Source organism: Diabrotica virgifera, chromosome 8, assembly GCF_917563875.1.
Source record: "Diabrotica virgifera virgifera chromosome 8, PGI_DIABVI_V3a".
Lineage (NCBI taxonomy): Eukaryota > Metazoa > Arthropoda > Insecta > Coleoptera > Chrysomelidae > Diabrotica > Diabrotica virgifera.
The window spans coordinates 59,816,824-59,838,256 of NC_065450.1; positions in this window are offsets into that span (position 1 = coordinate 59,816,824).

Sequence of the window (21,433 nt, forward strand, 5' to 3'; positions counted from 1 at the left end):
TCACTAATTTATGTTGTCCACCTTGCATCTCCTTTGTATATCTGCACTTCTAGCTCTATCCCACAGCATCTTACCATCGATTTTTCGCAATGTTTTCATCTGAATGTAATCCGGTAGATGGAATATAAATTTTGTATTAGTCTGCATTGCTATTTTCATTAAAAAACTGACAATCCAATAAACAATTATTATACAACAGTGATAGAGAAAGACATCATATTTTTATATCCATGGGTGTAAACATTAATTATTGATAAATGACAGTAGTTATTTATCTGACATGTAATTTGAATCAATATTGTATACATTTACATTTAAAAAGAAATATAGGTCATACAACGGGACACTCAAACAATAGTAATTGAACAACTGAATTATTATCCTATTTTTTGTTGTATGTAAGTAGTAAAATGTATATTATGACTAATGGATTACATCATTTATTTTGTACTTTTATTTTTATTTTTGATTTTTATTATGTTATATAAACTGTAAACATGGAAACAGAAGGAATGCGCATAAATTTAGTGTGAAAATAAAATACTTTGTGTACTGTACATGATATAGAGCAGGGGTCACCAATTATGTTCCCTGAGGGTCCGTTTCGCAGACCTATGACACTTCCGGGGTCCGGATTGAATGCTACCCGTGTCTGGTTGTTCAATTCGGTTTATTTGCGGATTCTTGTTAAAAAATATCCCCTTTAAATAAATCAAAAGGGTGCCGGCGAAATTTTTGAACAGAAATTTGTTTAACAATTTTTTTTTGACAAATTCAAAACATCACCTTTTTTCCCCCGAATATATGTTTTTAGCATTTTATTCTCAAAGTTGATAAATTTCGAGTTTTAGCGATTTAAAATCTGAAAAATGTGAAAATTAGCATTTTAGAAGATTGAAAACTCATGTGTAAATTATTATTTTTGAGGTCTTCAAGTGCCTAAATTGAAGTTTAAACATTCAGTTTCAAGATTCTGATGAGTAATCGGGGCTTATTTCAATTTAGACCTTTGTTTTTAATTGTTAATTATGCGCGTCGTCCACTCGACCCTTAAGCCGACGCGGCACGTCGCACTATATGGTGCGTATCGCACTAGTTACAGTACAATGACCGCTACCATCCAGTAAATTCTACCACGTGGAGTCAACACGAGTCTACCGCTTGAACATTCTGGACCTAATTGCGACGTATTGGACAGCAAGATCAGCAATTATAAAATTATAAAACACCATGTAAAAATCAATATTTTTCAGTCTGATTTTAAATTATTGAGTTGTATCTAAAATCTTTGTTTGTCGAAATAAAAGTTTTAATTGTGAAGTTTAGTTTTTTAAAAAAGTGTTTTTCCAAAGAACATTCATAATTGGCGCAGTCAGTAGGATAGTGGAAGAGTCTTTACAGATCCTCGTCACTTTTAAGTGTTTGTCCACTGTTCCAAGAACCAGCCCCAGGGAAACCGTTGCAGAGTTCACCCAAGGGAATTAGCAGTTAGAAATAGAAGTTAGGAGCCTTCAGGAGCAAAGGAATGCACATCGGCATCGTCTTTATCCTGTAAGCGATTTTTATTATTACTTATAATTAAGAAGATTAATTTTTGAAAGAGATATTATTAAATCAGACTCCTCTGAGTCCTTAGATTGAATCAGAGCTAGATTAAGAAGATAAAAACAAAGAATTGAATAAATTAATAGAAAGATTAAAATAATTTAGAAATATCTCCTCTAAGTCCTTAGATTGACTTTAGAGCCAGATTTAGAAATTTATTTAAAGAAAAATTTGAATAGCTTAATAAATACTATATATTAATAAACACTAGAGATTAATAGATAAATAATAAGCAGTTTAAGATTGATATATTTGAAATTACTATACGTATTTGACTATTGACTATATATATATTGAAATTTTTTTTAAATATGGCAGTTCCACAATTTGACGTGAAAAATTTATGCATTCTTCCAAATTTCGACGGAAACCCAAATGAATTACATGAATTTATTAAAGTTTCTACAATACTTCTAAACCATTATTATGATAGACTAAATGCAGCTAATATCCAAAATAAATTTTTGCTTCATGGTATTATAAGTAAATTAACAGGTAGAGCCAAAGAAGTTATATCTGTATATGGATGCGAAACTTTTGACGAAATAAAAAATGCATTAATTCAAAATTTTGGAGACCAAAGAGACGAAAATTCGCTTACAAGAGACTTAGTAAATTTAAGACAAGGAGCAACAGAATCTATCATGCATTTTTACGAAAAAATAATGGGACTTTTAAGCTGTATCAACAATTACTTAGAATTACATACTGTAAATGCCGACATTAAAAGAAGCAAACAGGAATTTTTCCGTCAACAAGCTCTTACAACATTTTTAGCAGGCCTACGAGAACCAATGGGCTCTGTTATCAGAGCAATGAGACCAGGAAATTTAGCTACGGCGATACAATACGTACAGGAAGAAAATAATGTTAGATATCTTCAAAAAAATCAAATAAGTCAACCTTCAACATCAGGAAGAAGCGAAAATTATCAAGAACTCCGACCTCAGAGACAGCAAATGCCTTTACCTGTCCAAAAACCATTTTATCAACAGCAAAATTTTGCACCTCCGCAATGGCAGCAACCAATCAGGCAATTCTACCCACAGAATCAGTTTCAACAACCACATCGACAACAAAACTTCAACCAATTTAGACAAAATTCAAACCATTAAGAATAGATCACATCCCCTTAGACAAACTGCATGAACTCTCTAAGGAAGAGGAACATCTAGAGACCATTAACCCGAAATTATGGAACCATAGCCATAACCATTTTTGGATGACTCCTTTATATATCTTAATTACAATAATCTGCCTCTATATATGTTACAGGTATAAAACAAATAACAAAAAGCCCAACTCTAGCGACGAAACTCCAGAAGAGGCCAACTCAACAGTTCTGTTCGTCCCTCACAAAACTTCTTCAGGGGATGGAGTAGTTACAGTACAATGACCGCTACCATCCAGTAAATTCTACCACGTGGAGTCAACACGAGTCTACCGCTTGAACATTCTGGACCTAATTGCGACGTATTGGACAGCAAGATCAGCAATTATAAAATTATAAAACACCATGTAAAAATCAATATTTTTCAGTCTGATTTTAAATTATTGAGTTATATCTAAAATCTTTGTTTGTCGAAATAAAAGTTTTAATTGTGAAGTTTAGTTTTTTAAAAAAGTGTTTTTCCAAAGAACATTCATAATTCACTATATGATTGGCGTGTTTAATTAGCACATTGGCAATAATTAACTGAATAAATAAATGAATTATTTAATAAAAACTATCTATGTTAATAATATGTTATATAAAATTTTAATAAATTTTCGCTTAAGTAGGTACGTATACAATATAATTTCACATAAGTACGTATAATACGTATGTATACGTGCGACAGAGACGCGCGCGCACATACAAAGTGCGATGTGGGACGCGTTACGATAAACAATTAAAAAACAACGGTCTTTATTGAAAAAAGCCCCGATTACTCATTAGAATCTTGAAGTTAAATGTATAAGCTTCAATTTATGCACTTGTCAACCTGAACAATAATAATTTACACATGAATTTTCAAGCCTCGAAAATGCGTATGCGTATTTTCGCATTTCTCGGATTTTAAATCGCTTATAATTCGAAAAATATCAACATTTGAGAAAAATAACAAGAGACCTTTAAGAGTTTAAAATTACAAAAACCCTAAAAATACATTTTTTGGAACAAAAAGGTAATTTTGAATTTGTTTAAAAAAAATGTTTCTTCTGTAAAAAAAATGTACAACCTGTCTGAAGTTTCGAATACGTTTAGTGCAACTGATTCTCATTAGGGAATTGAGATATGCATCTGTTAGCTGAGATGTGTGTGTACCGATTTTTAATAAAGTTCATTACTGAAAAAGCTGCTTCGCACACATAAGTCGAGCCAAACGTAGTACATAGTACTATGGCCATGTCATAGTCATAGCCAAACATTTTCAAAATTGCAAAACACTATATTCTGAATTTAATCGTGGTCCGCACAAAACTAGCCTACGGTCCGGATGGGGACCGCGGTCCGCCAATTGGTCACCCCTGATATAGAGTACTAAAAATTTTATTATGCGAAAATTTTTCTTTGGGTAAAACTTTAAGCCTTTAAATGTTAAGATTAGTGAATATCAATATTATATAAAAAAATAGATAATAGGATAGGTCTCAAATATGCAGTGATGAGCGTGCTAATAACCGGCAAAAAAAACACAAAAGATGGAAAACATAATACTTTGTGAAATAAAAAGAGATGAAACTAATAGAGGTGTAAAATTATCGATAGGAACCTATAAATTTACATTACATTTCATAGTTTCCCACCTTTCGACGACGTTTTCCCACCAAACGTAGAATTAAATTATATTGTTCCGCAGGAACACTGTAGCAAATTTTAGATTTTAAAGTAAACTTCACTTAAGATCGAGCTATACGCTCTGAGCTTCGCTGGTGTCGCTCCTAGCGGTTACTAATTCAACTTTCACCGGTAATTTTTAAATTTATTATTTAATTGTTATCGCTTAATATTTACAACGCTAAAAAGTAATTAAATTGTAATAGATTTTTTAAAGATTTTGCTAATCATTTTGACGTTCTATTGATGAAATATTAATTTCTTACTTCGGATACTTTCACAATTATCATGTAGATGGCGCCAAGATTAATTTATAATTACATATTACAGAACATTAAAAAACGCAAATTCAGTATTTAAAACGTAAGTATATTTAAGGTAAAAATATATACCACTTTGATCAACTAATATTTTTTATAATTAATGTTTTTAATTTTAATTTTAAATTAATCACATTGACATTTATGTCAAATTTCCGGTAAACGTTTACAGACTTGTCACTACTGGCGCTCACGAATTTATAAATATCCCCTCTACGTACGAGCTCACAGCGTATAATTATTGGAATAAAAAATGAGTGCCTAAAATCAAGCGTGTGGTGATAAATGATATCAAATACTCGCATTGTTCGTGTCATTCCACATGTTGGCGGAGTGACGATCTCAATGGTACTATTTATTCTATCACTAGACAAGACAATAAAAAAGTTGTCAAACGCAGGAACTATGAGTCAGAATGCAGTACAAATACATAATAAGAGATGCGGACGATATAACCATAGTAGCAACACCTAAAAGGACATTAAAGAAAACCTTCCAAGAAATAGAAAACGAAGCCAAGCTGAGAGGACTGGAAATAAATGAAAAAATTAAAATAAAACAAAGCACATGAACGTAAGCAAAAAAGAAGATACAAATTACAGAACTAGACAGAATAGATGCATACAGCTTCGAAGAGGTTGAAACGTTCAAATATTTGGGAGTATGTATTAGTCAACAGAAGAAATAAAAGTGCAGATATGAAAAAAATAATTCAGGTGGAAAATAAAGCGTTCTACAGAAATAAAAAAAAGTTGAGAGATAAGACGAGAAGCCGAACACAAAAATGAAAATCTACAAAACGACCATAGTTTGTAAAATTCGAGGAATCCATACATTTACGTATGCCCACAATTTTCGCAAAATATCCCACATATATCTGATTATCACGTTTCTCGATTTTATTCCACATCCCTAAGTCGCTTAAGATTAAACCATGGCAACTTCCTGCACATTTAACTAAAATAGGAATGCGTTTCAACTCTCTCTGTTCATGTGATAACTACTCTACTGCAGATTTAAACCACATAATATTTAATTGTGAACTTAGTAAATACCATACGAAAGCACTATTAGTATTGCTAGACTTATAGAGCAGAATGTAAGTTTACCGCTGAATATTTCACACCTATTAAGCTTCAACACCAAAAATATGAATGATATTATCGTACAATTTCTTAAAGATTCTAAAATAAAAATTTAATAAGACATCTTTAACTTTCAAATATTTGTGACAAAAAATTTATCTAATGCCATCCCCTCTTTGTGAACACACAAACACAAAACGACCATAAGACGGTATATGCTTTAGAGACATTTACATTAACAGCAAGAGAAGAAGAACAACTGGAAGTTTTTGAGAGGGAGATTATGAGAAAAATACTGAGACCAACGAGGGAAAACGAAGAGGATGCAAGACAATGGATCAATCACGAGATACAATAGTCGATGGATCAAGAGAACATAGTTAGAGCAATAAAAACACAGAGAATTACATGGTATGGACACATAATGAGAAAAGTGAAGAACAATTCGTTAAAATTTATAACGAGAACATTTCCAAAGATCATCTCATACTAATAGCTTCTTTGAAATATCGTGAAGATAGTGTATAATGTATCATCAGGATAACCAGGTGATATATTAAAATTACTCTCAAATATGTCACGAAATGTAGTGTACCCTATGTTATTACTATTGTGTGAATTGTTATAGATTCGATGAAGTTGAGCTGTATTAAGTTCTTCAGGTAAAGACTCCTATTGTTACGGTGGCCTTGCTACGCCCCTGATAGAACATACTCGGCGATTTGAGTTGCAGGTGCAGCGCTCTAGCGACGCTGAGAAAATTCTAGTAAATTTTGGGAGTGAAGCGGAGACATCAAGATAAATTAAATTGTAGAGATTTAGTTAATATAGATCAATCACCAGGTAAAAGAACCAGAGGCAGACCTAAACTGACATGGAGACAACAAGTGGAAGAAGACTTAAGGAGTATGGAAATTAGAGATGTAGGAAGGAACATCAAAGAGAGAAAAGAATAAAGAAAAATAGTGGAAATAGTGAAGTCACACCCGAAACACGAAAACAGCTTCAGCTTCCTCGGGAGAGTGCAGCTTACATATCTAATATTTTTTGTAAATAACTATAAAATATGCTTAATTACGTTGTTTGTTTATACCTTCACCAGGTAAGAGAACCAGAGGCAGACCTAAACTGGCATGGAGACAACAAGTGGAAGAAGACTTAAGGAGTATGGAAATTAGAGATGTAGGAAGGGCCATCAAAGAGAGAAAAGAATAAAGAAAAATAGTGGAAATAGTGAAGTCACACCAGAAACATGAAAACAGCTTTAGCTTCCTCGGGAGAGTGCAGCTTACATATCTCATATTTTTTGTAAATACAGTGGAACCTCAATAAGTCGGCTTAATCGGGACTGCGGCCGATCCGGGTTATCGAAAATCCGGGTTAGCCGGAGAATGTGGTGAAAATTAATAAAATAGTTACAGTATATTTACAGAAAAACTCCAATATAATTGCAAAAACATGAAATACATATACACCTAACAGTGCATCTAAATTACGTACAATTGTATGCAGTATACAGTATTGTTCATTTCTTGGTAAAAAACTCAGTCAAACTGAAAAAATGTTTGTTTTGTCTGATGAAAATCGGTCCGGGTTAGCCGGACTTCTGGGTTATAGGAGGCCGACTTATCGAGGTTCCACTGTAACTATAAAATATGTTTAATTACGTTTTTTGTTTATAGTTTATTGGCAATATCCCCAACTTATGCCGCGCAGAATATATTGTGATTGTTTTCAACTTGCCATCAGCTGTATCACACAAACAACACAAACCTATCATCAACTGTAACACAGTAATTCAATATAACTACCCTTTGTGTACCTTACAAAGTAACGTAGAATTAAATTAGGAACAGAGTAGATAATGTTGAATTCTAAAGCAAATTTGACTTAACACAGATCTATAATGATTGGAATAAAAAAATGGGTGCCTATCATTCAAGCGTGTGGTTATAAATGATGTCAAATACTCGCCTTGTTCATGCCATTCCCCATGTTGGCGGGGTGGCCGCGGTAAGCCTTTCAGCCCCCGTTTTCGGCTGCTATCCTCTGCCCGAACGCGATACAACTGGATCTAGGGCTTTGTAAGGAGGTTTCCAGAGCAATTCTCTATTGTAGAGGTGCGTGGTCAGTAACGGAAACGTTTCTTTGATTTTGGCGCGAAATATTTTAATTGGTATAAGCAAATATTAGCTATTTGTATAACAAGGAAGGAAAATGCTACTTTTCCTCCCGAGAATGAAGTTTACTTCCTGCCCGACGCGTAGCGGAGGGCAGTAATCATTCAAGGGGGGAAAGGCACTTTACTCCCATGTTATACATATGATTTTTCAACCTTCCTCAAATCGTTCCAAACTTCAAACAAGTCATTTTTAATTTTTAAATAATTATTTTATGTAGCTAAACAACAAAATTTATTAGAGAACTAAAACTAACAAGTAAGTACCTACATTATAACTGTCAACTGTCAAATATAAGTCAAATTATTAATGTAAACATTGTTAAATCAAAATAACAATTTACTGTTTTTTACCATTCTTCAAAATACAGGGTGTTCTATAAATAAACGTTAAAATGTATAGATACTTACGTAATAGATAATAGAATATTATATAGGGCGTCAATAAGTTATTTCATCAACGACATAGCATGACGTCACTTTTAGTTTTACTCCCTAGGGAGGAAAAGTACTTTTACTCCCTAGGAAGGAAAAGTACCACTTTGCTCCCTACAATCAAGTCAGGAAAAGTATACTTTCTGTAGAGGTAGGTGGAAAAATATTTATTATCCCCCTCTGTGATTAAGTGGTAAGAGAGCCTACCTTTGGATCCAAGGGTTGTGAGTTCGAATCCCATCCGGGAAGGAAATTTTTCTTTATTAAAAACTCATAAATAAAAATAATTTCTATCCTTGTGGGATCGGCACGTACCGGAGGACCGCAAACGCGTAAATAAAAGCGGTCGTAGTCCGGCCGCATGTTGACACGCTTCTTGGTGAGGTGACACAAGTGAGTCATTGTAGGAAAAAACTGCTGGTGACTGGATAACCGTAAATTGAAACGCAGTTTGTGCCTACTGTTCTTAGGTGACGTGTTTCTATCCTGCAGAGTTCGTATATCTTACCTACCACACATCGTGACAATCTGCGGAATGAGAACGACGTAGGGCAGAGTCACTGACCGTGAAAACTGAGTCACGCCACTGTGCGTGGGAACTTGCGTATTAAACTAGCTATAAACTATGCGTGATTCGCGATTCGTGATGCGCGGTTCGCGGGCAGCTCACGGATAGTGTGTAGGGTCTTGTTCGTTAAAAATCGATTCGTAAAAAACATGATTCGTGTGTGCACAGTAATTCGCTCTTTTGAGCGGTAAATTAACGAGCATCAAAGCCTGCGCATCAACACGAACCGACGAACAATGGATAAATCAGGCATCGCGCATTACGAATCGAGAGCTACGCATAGTCTGTATGCTTTATTCGAGAATTACTACGAACTACAACTAATCGCGAATCGTGCATATTCTGTAGTCAGCATTAGTATCATTTCTGATTTCACAGAAATTCACCGTGACTCACCCTGCGTTACCTCACGAAGCTGCGTGTCAACTTGCAGCCGGCCTTAGGTGGTGGTCTCCAATACACGCTGTACCCAGCCTACGGCGTCTATTGGATACCGTAATTTGAATTTTAGAATTTCTCTTTGTTTAACTATTTTCGGTTGTAAAGTAGTTTTTGACCGTCAAAGATTAAAAGTAACGAAAATGAACAATTTTCCTACGTCGTGACGCTGTACGCAGCCTACAGCGTCTATTGGAGACCCCCAGCTTACAGTGGCAACGTCAGTGCGTATGCGGTTGAGCGTCCGACAGGTTTTCCAGTTTAGGTCCATTCTATGTAGTGACTCTCGCAGGTATAGAGGGAAAAATTCGGGGGGTTTGACGATAACGCCTCTCATAAGTCTTTTTCCTGATTTAAGCCAGCTGGTTCCAGGTGATTCCTCGAACTCGTATAATTGGTGTCTTTCATCGAAAGTTTGCCTGAACTTCTCTACATATTGAGGGGCGCATCTACGCTCTTCTGATGATACAAAACCAGCTGCCCATTACAGTAGAAGGGGTTGATTTTATTAACCGGTTAAAGAGGTTGATTTCATACAGCCGGTAGTTATTCTACACGTTTCGACTAATGCAGTGGTGACTTGTTGGGCGTATCTAGATCTTCTCCGCATGGGGGGCAGTGATATTCTCCTCCTCAGAAACACAAGGCCTCGACTATGGATTTCCACCCCATTTGCTTCCTACAAGTTTCCGGAGAAGGTTGTTTCTTGTAGAAACACTTTGTCTTGTACTCTGAAAGTGGTAAGTATGTACATATATGTTAGTGAGCAGTCTGATGCGACTCCCAGATATTTGGGTCTGTCAGTATGTTCCAAGTAATGTCTCTACCCAGAATGCATTCAGTTTTGCATGCGCTAGATCGGTGTTGAGATAGAATGCACACACTTGAGTTTTAACAGGATTTGGTTTTAGTGAGTTTTGTTTGTAATAGGTTGACATCATGTTTAAAGCTTCTTTCATTGTAGACTCTACCTGTGAGAAGGTTTTCCCTTCCCTCTGGGTCTCTAACTTGAGTCTGTTTCCTTCTGTCTCGCAAAACAAGCACATTAACCATGAAGTTTAAAGCAAAGATGAAGACAGCATTGTAATAATTTTTTAATCTTTAAACATCGATTTAGTGTCGCCTTTAATTAAGCCCAAATGGCTCAAATGTTGTAACTGAAAGGTCATGTGACCAAATTCTGTGGCTAGTTTCAACTACTTGGATCTGGAGTTTAACCTGATGATGGTCTGATAAGACCGAAAAAGTTTGTGATGTACTTTGTGATGTACTTTGATTCCAACTTGGATCTTGTTTAGAAAAATTTTTTAATAAAATTATATACCACCTACAGAGGAAGATTTTTTACTTCTTAAGTAATTTTTACTATGGTATACAGCCACTTAGAGGGATTCAATACTTTTTATGGTAAATTATTTTTCTCATATCAAGTATTTATTATTTCTTTACGAAGTATCGGTTATAATGTTAAATTTCTTTTTAGTCTAATGTTTCCATTTCAACAAAAGGTTCAAAGTTGTGGAGTATTTCACTTCCTATAACGATTTTCGGCCATGTATCGGGTTTGAGCCACCTCTACCAGTTGTAGTGAGCGGCGGCGCTCTGTCTGTCGAATCCGGTCGATATGGGACACCACGAGGTGTCCGTGTTCCAAGAAACATACTTTTGCTTTTCAAATCTCTAACACTTTCGCTCCTTTTTATGACAGTTCATTCTAGTGTGTCAATATAAGATCCATTTATGTATATAGATAGGTAATGAGATAAAACTATTGGTATGCAAGTATTCAAGCGAAAAATATTTTGAAAATGTTTACACTGAGAAAAGAAAAGGTTTTAAACAGGGGGTTGAAACTGTTCGAAATTATTTCCTTGACGCATTACAACTATTATTGAGTATTTCCTTGGATATGAACCAAAATTATGAAATAAACTCGTTATGTTCCAAGAAACATACTTTTGTTTTTCAAATCTCTAACACTTTCACCCCATTTTATGAAGTTCATTCTAGTGTGTCAATACAGTGGAACCCCGTTAAGTCGGCTTTCGATAACCCGGAAGTCCGGCTAACCCGGACAAATTTTCATCAGACAAAACAAACAGTTTTTCACTTTGACTGAGTTTTTTACCAAGAAATAAACAATACTGTGTACAACTGTACGTAATTTAGATGTACTGTACAAATATGTGTTTCATGTTTTTGCAATTATAATGGACTTTATCTGTAAGTATACCATATTTTATTAATTTTTATCACATAGTCTGGCTAACTCGGATTTTCGATAACCCAGATCGGCCGCGATCCCGATTAATCCGACTTATCGAGGTTCCACTGTATAAGATCCATTTATGTATATTGGTAGGTAATAAGATAAAACTATTGGTATGCAAATGTTTAGGCGAAAAAATTTTGAAAATGTCTACACTGAGAAAAACAGTGTTTAAAACAAAGAATTTAAACTGTTATAAACTAATTCCTTGAAGCATTTTAACTATTATTTAGTGTTTCTTTGGAAATGAACCAGAATAATGAAATGAACCATTGATTAGACGTTTGGCATTAACATCTTGATTTTTTTTTATTTTAACGGTATATTGTATAGTGTTGCTTTCATGCAATATCGATATTAAAATCTTTTGCATTTTAGAAATTTTAGAGTGCATAGCTTGCAGTCAATGACATTATATTACAGTGATCGCGCAACTCCCCATGTAAAGACATTAAACCAAGTTTTTGTGTCAAAAGTTTTGTATCTGTAAGTATTATTTTGTAGGCTCTTCTCACGAGTTACATCAATATTTTTTTCGGATATGGAAAAATACTATAACCACAGAAAACAACAAAAGGACCTTTCAGAGCATAGTTCTGAATAGTACCCTATATGGAGCGGAAGTATTGCCAATGACAACAATGAAACGAAATAGAATAAGAACAGTTGAATTGAATATTATGAGAAGATTTCTACAAATCACCAGAAAAAATAAAACAAAGGAAATATGAAACAGAATGGAAGTAGAATGCTCAATTACAAAAAAGTTGGAAAACAGAGCCCTGCAGTGGTACTGGGATGTCCAAAGAATGCCAAAGCACAGGTGGTCGCGAAGAATTTTGGACTAGCACCCACCGGGAAGATGACGTAGAGGAAACCTGCTATAAGACGGTATATAGGAAATGCTATGATAGATAGAGCCCAGCTGAGTCACCTCAGCGAAGGTGACTGGGCGAAAAGAATGCTGTGGGGGACAAAATCAGCGAAGTCGTAATGGGAAAAAGCCGAAAAAGATGAGGAGAACAAGAAATCTAGTAGATAAAAACAAGCAAACCAACACCTGAACCAAGAACTTCAAAATTACAGGAACCAGCCTTGGCAGAACGTATTAAATAAAAAAAAGAGCAAGGCTCACAGGCATATGGAAACTCCAAAAGACAATACGATGTGATTAGAAAAATGCATGTATGTGCAAGTGTGATAAGTATAAACGTGATAAGTAACATGCAAAAGGAAAAACGGAAGATATTGAAAAGTGAAGAAGAGCATGTATGCCGATGATGTCACCATACCGAGAAAGCATTAATATTGGTACGACGTACGACAAAATATTGAAATTCACTAATCCATCCATATACATTCATTTGATTTTGGTTCTCAGTGAATCAACTCGAAGTTCTTCTTCTTCTACGGCACTACAGCCGAAATTAAGCCTTGGCCTCCCTTGACTGTCTGTGGTTGCTCTTCTCCATACACGGACTCCTAAAAGGGCTTGTGCGTCGCTGTTTACTGTGTCTTCCCAGCTTCTTCCCTGTGTCAACTCGAAGTTGATTTATTATAAGAAAAAATCATGAACAAATCTATAAAAATGAAAGGCAGGAAACCATTGAAATGGCTTTAAAGCCTATGAACTCGTACTTATCTAACACTGTGTTTAGTATATTATAAATATACGTATATTCGTGTAATAAATATTTTTATTTCCATAATAAACATTTTGCATGTTATTTATATTGAAATATTCGAGTTATATAATAAACTGACGACGATTTTTTTCCAGATATTTAAGAATTTCAATACACTTACGAAATAACCAAATTTTGTGGGTTTTACATTTATCGGTTTTTATATTCTATCGATTTTCACATAAAATTTATATATGGGACATACGTTCGAGTGCGTGAAACCATAATTTTTACTTCATTTAGATATTTCGCTACTTTGATCAATTGAAATATGTTTGGCTCATAAAAATTTCTGCCTCGTCTTCTTTCTTATGTTTTGTGCTAACTTCAACTATTTCTTTACTGATTTATTCTCTCATTTCCATCCATCCAATGGCACTACAGCCCAAATCGAGCCTTGGCCTCCTTCAACAAGCTTCTCCAATCATTTCGATTTACCGCTGTTCTTTTCCATGAACGCGTTCCCAGGAAGTTCCTGGCATCCTCATCGATTTCGTCTTCCCATCTCCCTTTAGGTCTTCCAACAGGTCTTTTTCCCTGCATTCTTGCATTTAGAAATTTTCTGGGGATTCTATTCTCATGCATGCGGACCACGTGCCCTGCCCACCGTAATCTCTGCAGTTCATTGCTTGCGACCAGATCCATTCCTAGGTACGTGAATCTATTCACATGTTCTATATCGTCAATAAAGTGTTGCGTCGGTCTATTTGATCTGGTTTGTATGAGTAGTTTTGTTTTATTCATATTTATTGCTAGCCCTACTGCTTCTGCACTCTGTTTCAACTCAACGTAGGTTTCTTCGGCTGCCTGAACAAACAAATCTACCCAATTAACAGCATACGCAGATGATATTCTCTAATTTAGATTATATATATTTTGTGACGATCCAAAAATCTTCGGATTTCAAATTGTATCCTGTATAAAGTTTTAATTCTGCGTCTTACATTTGAATAATATCTCAAAACTTAGCCAAAAAACACTTTAGTGTCTCTTCGATTAGAATAGGCAAAATCCAATCATTTATTTGAATTGGAAATTACCGCTAGCAGAGTGTTTGTTTACATTGACAATCGCTGAAAAGCGAAATTAAATCCATAACAAATTTTAATTTAATCAAGGCCAAATAAGATAAGTGTCATTGTTCCTTTTTTGACTATTTTAGTAAAATACTGTATGTTTGGATTATAATTTTTTATTTAGGTATGAAATTCCATCGTGTGGTCTGGTCAAGATATAAAAAAAATTAAAGTACTAAACATCGCGCAACATCTTCATTATTCTGATACCTTTCAACTCATTAGTGTTTGATATTTACTGTTTCTCTATTTCGTGTTTGAGCTACTGGGAACTCATTCGGCACGTCGTTTGTTTCAAAGATCTGATCTCACTTTGAACAAGTTCTTCTTCTTCTTTTTGTATAGACATGACTGTCTGTTTTTCAATGTGACTCCAGTAAGTTGTCATTCCATCCATTTCGTGGTCTTTTCGCTGATCGTCTTCCTATTGGAGAACAGTCTCTCGCCGTCCTTACTACTCTATTTGTGGTCATTCGGCTTATGTAGTAGATCCATTCTACTCTTCTGTTTTTCACCCAGTTATTAATGTTGTCCACCTTAATGTTTTCATATCTGCTGTTTCTAGCATTCTTGTTGTCCTTTCTGTATCAGACCGTGCTTCTGCCGCGTATGTCATTATTGGTCTGATAACTGTGTTGTAAATTCTGCCTTTGAACAAGTTTCATTATAATATACGCCATATTAAATCGAACTTTGATATTAAATCACGTGCTGGAAATTTAAAAATTTATAAAAAAACAAACAAAAAATTAAATTTTCCTGAAAAATTTCCCCTTGACGAATACGTTCACGCTCACAGGATACTGACAATGTTTCTTTAAGCAGAACACACAAGTGACAAACCAGGTCATACGTGATAAAAATACATTGTGAATAAGAAACTGAAAAGTATGTATTAAATCGATAAAGCGAATTAAAAATCTGTGTAAGCGTGTGTCGCAGAAAAAGTGCTAACGTCATTGTTTTTGTCAAAGAACACAAAGGAAGAGCTTTCTTAAAAATAAGAAAGTGTTCTCTAGAATTGTGTCAGGAAGGTTTTTTGTGAGTTGAATAAAAAGCGATATTAATTTTGCATATTTTGGCTACGTAAATTTATATTTTCTATCAAAAGAAGTATGGGACCTTGCATACAAAAACAAAAGTACGTATGTTATGTACTAGTGACCTTATTGTATTATTTCAAAATTACAAAAATTGTCTTTATTTAAGTCTACCAGTTTGAGTCATTTATCTGCTCATGAGTCACAGACTAAACATATTACTATTTTTTTTACAAAACATAAACAAATGCAATTACAGTAAGAGAGGAGATGTCCACTTCATGAAGTTATGTGAAAACAACCATCGTACACGCTTGGGATGTATTTCGCGTGTCTTCTTATAAAGCAACTCAATTCACTTGCCCCTCTGACAATCCTCCTGACTGCGCCGCTTATTTTCTCCTTCGTGTGCTTCATCCTTTAAAGGCATTGGCGATCATAATTTCCCATTTTACTCTGTTCAGCGGTTCTAAATAGTTCTATTGTTGTTTTTTCACTCCATTGCTTTAAATTTTTCAATCAACACGTGCGTCGTCTCCCTGGTCCTCTTTCTCCTTCCACTTTCCTTTGTATAATCAATCGCATTAACGCATATTTTTTATTTCTTAGCATGTGACCAAAGTACTTACTTACTTACTTAGTCCTAAGCCTTTCTACCTTTAGGTGTAAGGCTGGTGGAGTTGAGTTTGGCATTGTAGTCTTTCCGATCTTGCGTTAGGTTTCTTGCACTTTCCAATGTCAATCCCTTCTTCTCGACTTCTTTCCTGATTTCATCTACCCACATATGTAACTCTTGGTCTTCCTCTTTTGTTTTTCCCTGCACTCTCGTTTCGAATACTCAGCCTCTCGTTCGACATTCTACACACGTGCCCGAACCATCTAAGTTGTCTCTCCACTATTTTTTCATTGATTGGTTCTAGTTTTAGGTTTTGTCTAATTGTTTTGTTTCGTATTTTATCTGTCCTCTTTCTGTTTGCTATTTTCCTCAGGAACCTCATTTCCATAGCATTGACTCTCCCCGTCAATGTCCATGTCTCGCTGCTATACATGATTGCTGGTCTATCTACTGATTTAACGACTGCCGTTTTTACGTTCTCTGATATATCTGTTTTCCCCAAAAATGTTGTTGTCATAGTGTTAAATAAGCTTCCTGTTCGTCCCATTCTCTCGTTTATTTCCATGTCTTGTTTACCATTCGATTCGCTTATTACTCCTTGGTATTTAAAATATTCCACTTGCTCTAGTTGTTTCCCGTCTAATTCTATTGCGTGAGTCTTCCTCGTATTTGAAATTATCATTGTTTTTCTTTCTCTGTATTAATTTTCATATTTGCTTGATAGTTCTTCTTCTAGGATTTCAAGATTGTTCTGTAAGTCTCCTCTGTTTTCTGCTATCAATACCATGTCGTCTGCAAATAGTAGCTCCGATAGTTGAGTCCGTTTCATTTGTCAGTATCCTAATGTTAGTTTTCTCATTCTTCTCTTGGCTTTCTTTATCGCTTCATCCAGTACCAATAAGAATAGCAGTAGACTCAGCACGCATCCCTGTTTGACGCCTTGACTTGTAGTAAATTCTCTTGATTGCTCGTTATTGGTTCTTACAGTATTTGTATTATTTTTGTACATATCCTTTATTACTTCTATTATGTCTGTCGACTCCCCTTTCTTTTATTGTCTTCCATACGTCCTTTCTTCGGATTCTGTCAAACGCCTTTTCCAGGTCAATGAAGCACATATGTACCTCTCTATTCTTCTTGATTACCTTCTCACTTACTTGTCTTAATGTGAATATTAGGTCTTGCGTGCTTCTGTCCTTCCTGAATACACACTGTGAGTCAGTGCGTCTTCCATAGTTGTTTCTATTTGGGTTTTTATTCTTGTCTATATTATTCTTGCGAATACCTTTCCAGGGATACTTGATATACTGATACCTAGGTAATTATTACAGTTTCCCTTTTTGTGCATTGGTAATATAATGTCTTTCTTCCAGTCCTTTGGTAATTCTGCTCTATTTATGATATCATTCATGCTATCCATTCCCTCTGTCCCCATGAATTTTATCATTTCCGAGGTGATATGATCCTTGCCTGGTGCTTTGCCCAATTTTACTCTTTCTATTGCTTTCTCTAATTCCTCTCTTGTTATGGATTCCACTTGTTCTTCATTCTTTTCTTGTACCTCCAAAGTATCTTGTGTTTAAAGTAGCTGATTTTTATTTCCTTCATGGCGTTTCGTTTTCTTTTTTCATGTTTCTTAATAGTTCCGTGTTTGTTACGTGTTGTTTCCATGATATTTTCCACACTCTTCAAAAACACCACATCTCAAAGCTGGCAAGTCTTTTTTCAGTTGCGTCCGTAATTGTCTAGGCTTCAACTCGATATAACAGCACAGAGTAATAGATAGTATAATACTGTTTTCATCTGATTCAAAGCACTTCTGGTCATCTTAATGCGTCGTTTTTATTTCGAGACGGCGCCGCGGCGACGCACAGTGTTCAAAATTGGTCAAAACGTGATCGAAACTAAATTTGTTTAAACTGTAAAAGTTATCTCGTTGAAAACTTAGAATATTTGAGGTATTATACCGTATAAATAACGAGTATATATAATAGGGGTCGTTTTTTTAGTTTTCATCCCTTCATTAGGGGGTATTTTAGTTAAAAAATATAGTTATACAGGTTGTTTCATTAAAAATGTCCAATCTTTGAGTTGTATATTCTAGACCTCAAAATATGAGGATTTAACCCAAATCACTTAAATAAAATGTGGCTCCTTACAGAGTTACAGGGTGTTTTATCTAAAAATTTAAAAACTATTTTTGCTCAGTGGTTTAAAGCTTTTCGACGTATCCTTTTCATACTTGGCAAAAAGTGTAGGTACTGTACCCCCTATAAGATTATGTTAAACAAACGTTTCTGGCTATTACCAGAGGCGTACGACAGGAGACAGTGAATGGTTGACCCTTCCCAAATTCTACGCCACTGGCGGAAATGTCATTTTAGCGCAATTTTTCGATTCTCCAATACGCTCTATGTAAATAATATGCACTTTATTCGCAACAATAAAGACATTAGTTTTCGAGATATTTGAAGTTAAACATGTAATGGCACAGATATTTGATTAATATATTGTGCCGCTTAATTTTAAACTTCAAATATCTCTAAAATCAATGATTTTATCGTTAAGACTGAAGAGTATATTTTTCATTCATAATGAGAAAATCATTGGTTTTCAAGATATGTATTTGAAATTAAAAATTAAGGAGCACAATACCTACATTAATCAAAATATCTGTGCCGTTACTTGTTTAAGTTCAAATATCTCGAAAACTAATAATTTTATCGTTAGGAGTGAGGAGTATGTTATTTACATAGAGAGTATATTCTCTATTGAGGAATAACACTACTTCATCAAAACTAAAATCTCTCTTCGTAACCCTAACAAATAACATATTGACATATGTACTTGTAAACAATACGTACGAGTGCAACTATTAATTCAGACAAATGCGCGCGGCGCTCGATTCAAACTTATGCGCATGTACTCAGTTGCGCACCTTTGCGCAGTTTGTCTTATATATTTTTTTATTCCTTAAGGATTTAATTTGGCACAAGATGGCACAATAAACGTAATACGCTGTCAAACATTAATTTTATCAAAAATTGGATTGGTTTTTAGACAGCCGATTATATCAAAATCAAAATAACCTTTCAGTGAAGCTAACTATGAACAATGCGTAAATGCTATTTTAATCTTTAAAGTATGTACTTTTATCTCAAATAATTACTTTTATATTAGCTATCCACATAAATGAAGTAATAAGTAAAGTAAAAGGCAGCCTCTGAGGATTTAAATTTGATGTATAAAATTATATTGAATTTTGTACTTTTGATCATTAATACATCTGGCCCTAACAAACATAAAAAATCAATTTTTGCTGAGAAGTTGCATCATGAGTAGTACAAACAAACCCCTTAATTTCGGCATTCTCAGATTTATTTTTTTTTGTACTTACGTTTCCTTCAATTTTGAACACTGTGCGGCGGTCCCATTGTTCATTTACGCACATCCGCATGTGTTCATTTACGCATTGTTGATTTACGCATGTTCACATCGCAAATAAATGCACCCCCTTGCTAGCGAACGAGTTAAGAGGTAACAGTAGCGATCAACAGGTAGCAACAAACGCGGTCCAAGATTGCGGCTGTAATTTTCAATATTTTGTCGAGATATTTGCAAACATATTCGTAATATAGTAAAGAATGGCGGTACAGAGCCCAATTTGAGAAATATATTAGTATGTGGAAATTACTCTGTAATTAAATACAATATTAAAAAAAACGAGCCTGTACCGCCATTAAGAAGAACAAAAAAATACACTTTCTTCAAATAAACTTTTTTATCCCATGCCAAGAATTTGTGTCATTTTGGACCTATTAAAATTTTTTATTTCTAACAAGAAATCGAACATATTATAACTAATAACTAATTAGGCAACATAAAGAAATTATCACTGTCATTTTAACAAACCTGTGTTAGATTTTCTATTATTATCTGTTCTGTTATCTTTATCGATTTCTGTTCAGTGCAGTAGTATATTATTTTAAGAATTCGTTATTGTTGTTTCATAGGAAAGTAGTGTTTATTTATAGTTAATTTATTAAATTTTTGTGTAATAGAACTAAGATGTTGGTCTATTTGAAAAAAGAGATTATTTTTAATCGTGAGTTTTAGTTATATCTAATGTAGGTAGGTAAGTATATTTTACGTAAAAATATTTCGAGTTCTAATGCGAGTATATAGAGATTTAGGAGGATTTTTTATGCTAAAAATATTATCAATAGTTTAAAAAAATTGCTTTAAAAAAGTTCATTTAAAGTTCTATTTAAAAAAGGGTTGAAACTAGTTAGAGTGCTTTTGGCGCTCTATGAACTAAATAAAATAAGACGGCTCTTGTTTCGCTTCACAACAAAATGATTATTTATTATTATTATTTCGTGCAAATACTTATGTTAACATAAAATTTTCACCCATTTTGGTTTATTTTTATAAATATTTATTTACTAATAATAAAATTGTTTTCTATTACTTCCATTTAGCGGGCCTATCAGTATAATTGTCAAAATATTGATCTTAGATAATGTCAAAGATTACCACTGTTGCCAAAGTTTCACAGATCTTACGAAAAAAGGTATGATACTATCTCCCGAAGTTATATTGATGACGCGCTACTGTATGCTCTTTACAGTGTCCGTATCGAATTATTTGTTTTAATTCGGCATTTGGGAGACAAATTATTTTTCTTTTCGTTCGGAGCAGACCGTAGAGCCTCTCCGATGATCCTTAGAGAGGGTGAAACGTACTTAAGAGGATGACGGTCCTCTCTGAACGAATTGAATTATGTATAAGGTGTCTCTCATTTTCATTTTATATTAGTCTACTCCTATCTGAGTACACAGAACCAAGATCCCTTGTAATTTTTACCTGGATGCATATACAGGTAGTGAAATGTCATTTTAGATTTCCCCTAGTCTTCTTTACTTCATCGTTCGTCTGCTTGGCAAGTATTAGAAAGCACGAATACAGGAGTTACCAGAATCTGGTCTTCCTGATGGATCAGGGGTCTCCTCTAGGTGAGACACAAGAGCTCATGGATAGAATTATCGGGAGCAAGAGGGACTTCGACTAGGTCATTGCTTTTGTCACAAAAACCATGAAGCACAAAGAAGAAAAAGAGAGACGACTACAGGCGGTATGACCCATATTATTTATTTACAAAAAAATTGTTTTGTTGTGTTTGGTAGTCAGCGGGGGGAGGACCCTATACACCCTAACCACGCTGACTTCCTATTTTATTTTATCTATTTTACTTTTTAGCTGATTTTATCTTTTATTTATTATTTTATCGGATTTT